The sequence below is a fragment of the Salvelinus sp. IW2-2015 genome, unplaced genomic scaffold (assembly GCF_002910315.2).
Source record: "Salvelinus sp. IW2-2015 unplaced genomic scaffold, ASM291031v2 Un_scaffold7265, whole genome shotgun sequence".
Taxonomy (NCBI): domain Eukaryota; kingdom Metazoa; phylum Chordata; class Actinopteri; order Salmoniformes; family Salmonidae; genus Salvelinus; species Salvelinus sp. IW2-2015.
Genome location: NW_019948525.1, coordinates 5 through 8,938, shown reverse-complemented (window position 1 = coordinate 8,938; position 8,934 = coordinate 5). Strand labels below are relative to the sequence as shown.

Here is an 8,934-nt window from a genome sequence, read left to right as displayed (position 1 = left end):
TAAATAATAAAACTTTTACTCCCATCAGCTGGTTCTGAAGTTGCTGCATCTCAGAACACCTAGCCGACTCTGACATCCTCCAGTCACACCTGAATAGAATGAAACCTGCAGCATCACTCATAGGGACAACCAGGTGAGTGTCAGAAACCTAGCTGACTGATACCATCCAGTCACACCTGAATAGAATGAAGACCTGCAGCTCACTCATAGGGACAACCAGGTGAGTGTCAGAACACCTAGCTGACTCTGAACCATCCAGTCACACCTGAATGAAATGAAGACCTGCAGTCACTCATAGGGACAACCAGGTGAGTGTCAGAACACTAGCTGACTTGATACCATCCAGTCACACCTGAATAGAATGAAGACCTGCAGCTCACTCATAGGGACAACCAGGGATGAGTGTCAGAACACCTAGCTGACTGCTACCATCAGTCACACCTGAAATGAATGAAGACCTGCAGCATCACTCATAGGGACAACCAGGTGATGTCAGAACACCTAGCTGACTGATACCATCCAGTCACACCTGAATAGAATGAAGACCTGCAGCATCACTCATAGGGACAACCAGGTGAGTGTCAGGAACACCTAGCTGACTGATACCATCCAGTCACACCTGAATAGAATGAAGACCTGCAGCATCACTCATAGGGACAACCAGGTGAGTGTCAGAACACCTAGCTGTACTGATACCATCCAGTCACACCTGAATAGAATGAAGACCTGCAGCATCACTCATAGGACAACCAGGTGAGTGCCACTCAGTGACATGTAACTCTGCTGTAATTATTTGTAGGTTGTACCAAACCATAGCAGCAGACAGACACGGCTCACTTTTGTATCTGTGTCCTAATGGCTTCTGGACAGCATGGCCGGCGCCATTGAGGGATGTCTCCATTTTAAAGAAGTCCATTTTCTTCTTAGTGTAAAGCTAATATTGGTGATGTCACCCCTGCCAGTGCTGGAGTCCGGAACAAATCTAGTGTGTCATTAATTTATTGGGGCACAAGATGACGGTCATATAACATAAAGACATTTAAAACAAATGCACTCTATATGAAAAGAAGACTTCGCTCTGATCATTGGCTGATCGTTCCCAACCATAGGAATCCACACCAGTTGGCTACTTAAAAATGGTGGAAGCCCTTAATGTCATTATTCATGCTAAAATGGGTTATATATCCATCCAGAGCCTCTTTATTAACTCTATGGTTTTCAAATCATTACAGCTGTCTCAACCCATCCGGGAAAAAGGGTTTGCGATAACTAGTTATGTAACGGAGAAATAGTGGGTAAACGCTGATCCCCGTTCACGGCAGTAAAGTAACGCTCCCTACACTTTCAATGCATTTTCCACAAAAGTTGGGCAACTCTGCATCATAAGACTTTCACTACTGCTTCCTACTTCCTGTTATTCACTGTGCTATCCATCTTTCCTATTAGTCACCTGTGCTATCCATACGTGTCCTGTATATTCACTCCTGCTATCTCATACTTCCTGTTATCACCTGTTGCATCCATATTCTGTTATTCACTTTTCTATCCATACTTCCTGTTATTCACTCTGCTATCCATACTTCCTGTTATTCACTCTGCTATCCATATTCCTGTTATATCACGTGTAGCTATCCATACTTCCTGTTATTCACTCTGCTATCCATACTTCCTGTTATTCACTTTGCTATCCATACTTCCTATTTCACTGTGCTATCCATACTTCCTGTTAGTCACTGTGCTATCCATACTTCCTGTTAGTCACTGTTGCTATCCATATTCCTGTTGTCACTGTGCTATCCATACTTCCTGTTATTCACTGTGCTATCCATACTTCCTGTTTCACTGTGCTATCCTACTTCCTGTTATTCACTGTGCTATCCAACTTCCTGTTATTCACTGTGCTATCCATTACTTCCTGTTTACTCACTGTGCATATCCATACTCCTGTTATTCACTGTGCTATCCTACTTCGTTTCATTGCATCATATCCGTTATTCCTGTGCTATCCATACTTCCTGTTATTACGGATGCTATCCGTAGTTCATGTTATTCACTTCTGCTATCCGTACTTCCTGTTAGTTCACTGTGCTATCCGTACTTCCTGTTAGTCACTGTGCTATCCGTAGTTCATGTTATTCACTCTGCTATCCGTACTTCCTGTAGTCCTGATCGATCCTATTCATGTTGATTCACCGTTGCTATCCGTACGTTCATATGTTATTCACTGTGCTATCCGTACTTCCTGTTATTCACTCTGCTATCCATAGTTATGTTATTCACTCTTGCTATTCCGTACTTCCTGTTATTCACTCTGCTATCCGTAGTTCGTTATTCACTGTGCTATCCTACTTCTGTTTCACTGCTATCCTACTTCCTGTTATTCACTGTGCTATCCATACTCCTGTTATTCACTGTGCTATCCATACTTCTGTTAGTCACTGTCGATCCTACTTCCTAGTATCTACTCTGTTATCACTGTGCTATCCTACTTCCTGTTATTCACTCTGTATCGCATACTTCCTGTTATCACTGTGCTATCCATATCCTGTTATTCACTTGCTTCCATACTTCCTTATTCACTCTGCTATCCATACTTCCTGTTATTCACTGTGCTATCCATACTTCCTGTTTATTCACTGTGCTATCCATACTTCCGTTATTCACCGTGCTATCCATACTTCCTCTTCACTCTGCTATATACTTCCTGTTATTCACTCTGCTATCCATACTTCCTTGTATTCACTCTGCTATCCATACTTCCTGTGTATTCACTCTGCTATTGTCATACTTCCTGTTATTCACTCTGCTATCCATATCCTGTAGATTTGTGATCCTGAGGTGGAGGCTCAGAATCCAACTTCCTGAAGCTGATTAACGCTTCTGGAAGACCCAGTTGGAGAGAACGCTTCTTTCAGGTCAGTGACTAAGTAGCTGATTCTGTTGATGATGATGGTGATGAGGAGATAATAACTCCAAGGTGTTGATGCTTTGACAACGTAATGTTCAATGCTTAGATTAACAAAAGCACTGTCCTATTCTCTACTTCCTGTCAGTCACTGTGCTATTCTTTACTTCCTGTCAGTCACTGTCCTATTGTCTACTTCCTGTCAATCACTGTTCTATTCTCTACTTCCTGTCAGTCACTGTCCTATTCTCTACTCTGTTTGGTTGTTTCTCAGAACGTTTTTCCAGAGGAATTCGGCCCAAAGTACACTCCCACTGCAGACTCTGGTGTGGGAGTTCCTCTCCAGACTGGAGAACTGCTTCAACACCGACCCTTCAACAGGTACCACCATAACATCTTACTACTTTCATCAGCGTCAAACTGAGGATAGCCTTCATGCATCAAGTTATACCAAACGGGGACTTTACACAAAGCAAAATATTCATTAATTGGATGAATTCTGTAAAAGGTATATTTTATTCTATACCATTTGTGCGTTTTTATACCATTCATGCATATGTCAGCGGCCTGGAAAACCAGCGTTTCCTGGTTTCTTTTCAGATGTATTAATGTGGTATACTTCAGCAGCCACACTTCAAATAATGTACAACTTCATTTTGCCTTGTAGTTATTCTTTGGAACGCTACTCGTCTTACACCGTTTAAGCTAGAAATGCCATTCAAAACTTTAAAACGTGCAGACTGGTCTGGAATAGTGTGCTTAAATACACCTTTTTGAAACCATTTATACTTTTAAAACTATTAAATGTTTTTTCCTCCTAAAAAAAAAAACTTCTTCCACTTTAATGGAATTTCTTCAACATTCTAAAGCTTCCGTTGTTGAATACTCCCACGACTTCTAACATTCTATTCACTGTAAACATTGTCACTTTTGATGCAAATCAGGGACTTTGAACACTTTCCCAACAACTTAGACAAAAACTTAGAGCATACAACATCTTAAGGCTGTTTTATACTTGGCCTAACGACGTGTTTGTAGACAATTACAACTCGACAAGTATCGTTGGTCAAAACGACATTTCATTTTATACTCCGGTGGAACGTCTGTAGACCGTAGCCGCGACTGTCGGTTTCCACGTTAATGTTGCAGACAGAAAACTGAACTTTGACCCTGTTTCAGCGTCCGTTGTCATGGTTACCAGAAACGAGAGCGCACACGTTCTAAAAATCTTAGGTAGAATGCCCTGCTTTTATTTCGTCACATTATTTAGATTTTGTTGTAATTTATCTTCCTGTAATGATGAATACAAATGAGCTGAAGTTAAGACGTTGTCAGCTATGCTCTGGTCATTATTTTAACTGGCTAGGCAGCTAGCTAARAAGCTAGAAACAAACCAAACATTGTTTATGAAGTTGCTTTTAGCGAGGTTATGATATTATAGAACTGGATCTGTTGTCATTGTCCAGCCATTCTCTTTCCCTCAGACTGCATCTTGGTTTCTCCCTGACCCCTCTGTCCTGGAGGAGTGTGGGCAGTCTGTGCGTCACCCTCAACCTTTGAGGACCCTTCTCCAGTACCACACCAACCTTTCTCCAGTCCCACATGTTGAGGCCAATGGTAGGAGAAGAAGACTTTTTGAAAAATGAAGGAATGATCATTTTTTTTTTTGTACGGTTTTTGACATTCATGTTTTGATATTGCTTTTCTTCTCTCTCTGTCCTCGGTTCTGTCATCTGGAGACAACCACATCCTGTCTCCATCTCCCCGAGAGTCATTCACTGACCAAGCTGACCCAGAGATCCAATCAGAACCCTTACAGACATTTATGACCATTCAAAGCCCTGCATCATATTACTTTGAGTCAGAAATGACACCTTCGCTGGATTACAGGGAGAGTCAACAAGGGATGAATTTAGACGCACTGCAAATGTCGACATTCTGCCTTTGAATGAAGAGGTAGTGTGTGTAAACAAGGAAACTCTGACAAAGAGAGTGAAATGGATCAAGTTTTCTTCACCTTCGTGCTGACAGTGGGCCGAAAATCCAACCAGGAGCTCACCGCTTCGAAAAGGAAGTGCAGGAACTTTCTAATGTGTCTACTCCTGTCGGCTCCTTAAAGCCCACGGTGCTGCTGCACAGACTGGACATTACTGATATGCGTCACCTGTGTCAGAGGTTTTCCAACGCCGGGCAAGAAAGAGGCTTCAGATTGACAATGTGGAAACCCAAGGACAGAGAGAAGGACGGGTCATATCACAAAAGAGCGAGAGGAATGTCGACGTAGAGCCCTCAGATAGCCAACCTCAATATTCTCTGGTCCTGGCCCATGCCATACTAAGGCGCAGCCTAAAAGAAAGCATGCGTGTTAAAAATATGCTCCTTGTGTGGGAAAACTTTCAGGGAAGCAAAGGATTTGACAGCACACATAAACATCTCACACTGAGCAGAGGCCATACCAGTACACCCTGTGTAGACGAGACGTTGAACACCATGAGGACTTACAGAAACATCGGCAGAATGTGTGTGAGGTGCAATTCAACCAGAAGAGGATAACACGTCTGGACATCTACGAGGATTGCACAGAATATCCCAGCCCCACGACACTTTACCCCAGAGAAGGCACATGAAAATCCAACATGGTAAACCAAGAGCAGTCTTCCAAAGTCACCGAATGCTCCCTGTGTGACGAGACTTCAGTAAGGCATCACACATGGGAAAAGCACATGAGATACACACATGGAAGCTCCTGTGCCTCAACTGTGGGGATGTTTTTGAGAACTCCACTTTGAAGAAACATAAAAAAGTGTGTTTGAAGACAAAGAAACGTCTCTTCTTGCTCTCTGTGCGGCGACACCTTTGATCTCTCTGAGCCAAACGAGCGCGAGGACGTGAACCCAGCAACTTCCGAGGAAGGCTCTTCCAGAGGCAGCGCTCTTTTAGCAGCGGTAGAAAAACGCACAGAGATACCTCAGCCCTCAAACACAACACCCCAAACCACCACCTCCACGCTCTTTTAGCAGCAGTAGAAAACACGAACAGAGATACCTCAGCCTCAAAACACAAAAACCCAACACTTCCAGCCGCTCTTTTAGCAGCAGTAGAAAACACGACAGAGATACCTCAGCCCTCAAACACAACACCCAAAACCCAACACCTCCAATTGCTCTGCCCTTCAGCTAGCTAATCATTACAGAAGATGCCTTTTGTGTAAAGAAGCTTTTGATAACGGAGAAGACCTGAGAAGACATCTGAGATTTCAACATGGTGTACTTCCTTACCTGTGCTTCAAATGTGGGGAGAGTTTCCAAAGCACATCTGATCGGGAGAAACACTCGGACGAGTGTTCCGGTCAAAACATTCCAGATCCAGAAAGTGTCCCGGGTGCAGGACAAGGACTTCTTCAAATATAGGCAGCAGCAGCAGCAGGAAATGACAAGTCAGGAGTGAACTAAAAGACAACAGACAGCCTGGCCACTACATACAGGGGACAACGAGATGGAAAATCCCACAGTCCAGCAGCACAGACGTTGACTTCTCAAATGACTCTCGGCAACACCAGCTAAACAATCAAGGCAATCAATCAACTTATTGGTTCAGGTGCTTTTTCGATCAGCGAACTGCTCTCGCGTAAGTCGGTCTGGACCCCGAAGAGCCAACCAGTGTGATGGAAGGAACATTCAGACACAGCAAGACTTTAATGAGGAAGTCAATCCAAGCCAAACACTAAGGGAGGTTGACCCAGCAGGTGGAGGCACATCTCGCGCTTCAAGGGGGAACGGGAATAGAGACTCCCCACAGTACTGAATCCCACAACCCAACAACCTGCCAGCTTCTCCCCACTCTGCCCCCGGTGTGAATTTAGATTCTAGAACATGTCACGTTGTGCTCTAAGAGTTTTTCGTAGGAAACAATCCCTGATTTTGCATCTGAGACGTCACGGTGAGGGGGCCATTAAGTGTCCCATATGTTCAAGGTGCTTTGGTCGTAAACAGGGATTTAAAGTTTCACTTAGCCAAAAATCAGGTTGTGGGCGATGCGTCGTAATCTTACCGCCGTATCGTTCCCACAAAAGACAACGCCGTCTTACACTTGCCCCGAATGTCTGCAACAGTTCACAAGCGAAAAGAAACTGAAATCCCACATGGTATGTCACACAGGAGATGGCTTCTCCTGTAGCTTTTGTGGCAAAATGGTTCGCCGGATCATAATCAATTAAAGTTTCATATTCGTTGTCATAGTTACAGGCCTTATCTGTGTGATACGTGTGGCAAGGATTTCCCATTCTCAGAGTGCGTTGGAATCCCACGAGCGCTGCAACACAGACGAGGGGCGTACTCTTGCACAGATTGGCGGGAAAAGCTTTAAGCGGAAGGGTACCCTGACCGCAACATCGACCTGATTCATACGGGAGAGCGCCCGTTTGCTGCACTCTTTGCCGAGTACGCTTTATACACCAATAAGCATCTGAAAACTGCACATGATGTGTCACACGGGGGAGAGGCCTTTAAAAATGTCCGGTTTGTGGGAAGGGCTTTAGACGACAGCGATTGAGGCAACATCAACCTTTGTGTTCCTAGTTGCCTGGCGCTCAAGAGTTAAGATAAAAAGAGTTCTTATGTTTCTTATTGTCAGTATTCAGACGTAACTGTACTTCCGTCTCACCTGGCGTTCATATACATCTGGTAAGATAAAAGAGTTCTTATGTTCTTATTTTTGTCGGTCAGTATTCAGACGTAAACGTATTCCGTCTCACCTGCGTTCATAACATCTGGTAAGATAAAGAGTCTGATTTCTTATTGTGTCTGTCAGTATTCAGACGCATGTACTTCCGTCTCACCTGCGTTATAACATTGGTAAATTTGTGAATACCAAGCAAACCGACTGTGAAAAAAAATCCACTTGAACGCCTCTCCCAACTGGTAATTACTTGTGGGGAAACTCGTCTGTCATCTCTGAGCTTCCGACTTCTGCCACATGCTGAACTCTGACGTCAATACAAAAGGACATGACCTTTGATAACAGCATTTTTGGCAGTTAAATGCAACAACAAAACTTATTTATAAAAATAAATAAATCTATTAATATGTTTTTTTGAAAAACAAGTTGCTAGTGAGCAGTGGCTGTACTTTCAGTTTATGGTTGACACGCTTTGCCATCAGCCAATCAGCGTTTTCTAAATTGGTTCAAAGCATGTGAATGGTACTCAACTCGTTGCTCCCAGTTTCCACGTTATTTTCAGTTTCCCGTTTTGTCCGTGAAGGCAGCATAAAGCCCGCGGGAAGTGACCGCAGATGCATTCCAAGACGGTTTGGAATGGAGACTTCAACTTCCGGTTTTGACGAGGGTTATCAATTAGCCTATTAGACCAATGTCAATAGGGATGTTTCCAAATGCAATAGATCTTATTTCGCCCGTCGCATAAATAGACCTATTAAGTACGACACGAATGTTTAATTTCTTTGTCTTGCACAATTGTCCATGGCTGTCTTTATTGCAACGATCATAACTTCTGAGAGGAGATAAATATTGTTGGGTTATCTGATTCGAGGAATCACTGAAGACTGAAATGCTGATAAAATGGTGTTGTAACAGACCTCTCAGTGGGCAGATGTTCCATTCGGTTTATTGTTTGGGAGGATGATGCACTGCCCTGTTGTAAACAGACCTCTCAGTGGGCAGATGTTTCATTGGGTTCATTGTTTTAGGAGGATGATGCACTGCCCTGTTTCAAGCACATGTGTAGAAGTCTGAATACTGGGCTTGTGACGCTGTAAACTCATAATTCAGCCAAGTCTGAAAAGAGCACCAGTCATTTTGGTTTGTGATCAACACTAACCAGATGTATTTATCGGGTAATTAGATTCCTGTTGGGTGGTTCTTATCAACAGACTAAAACCTTCTACTTTCCATACAAAAAAACCCTGTTACTTTTAGTTATTTTGAATTCTCCATATTGAATGAGTTAATTTTGAATTCCTCTGTATTGAATGAGTTAATTTTGAATTCTCTGTATTGAATGAGTTAATTTT

At 43.1% G+C, this 8,934-nt stretch overlaps 1 long non-coding RNA gene across 1 annotated transcript; it reads left to right on the top strand.

Annotated features, from left to right (window-relative positions):
- Positions 1-3,038: 3,038 nt before the first annotated feature.
- LOC139027078 (uncharacterized) lies at positions 3,039-5,460 on the top strand. Its single transcript, XR_011479108.1, has 3 exons — positions 3,039-3,286; positions 4,390-4,522; positions 4,645-5,460. It is a non-coding gene; the product is annotated as an uncharacterized lncRNA (long non-coding RNA).
- The last annotated feature ends 3,474 nt before the right edge of the window (positions 5,461-8,934 follow it).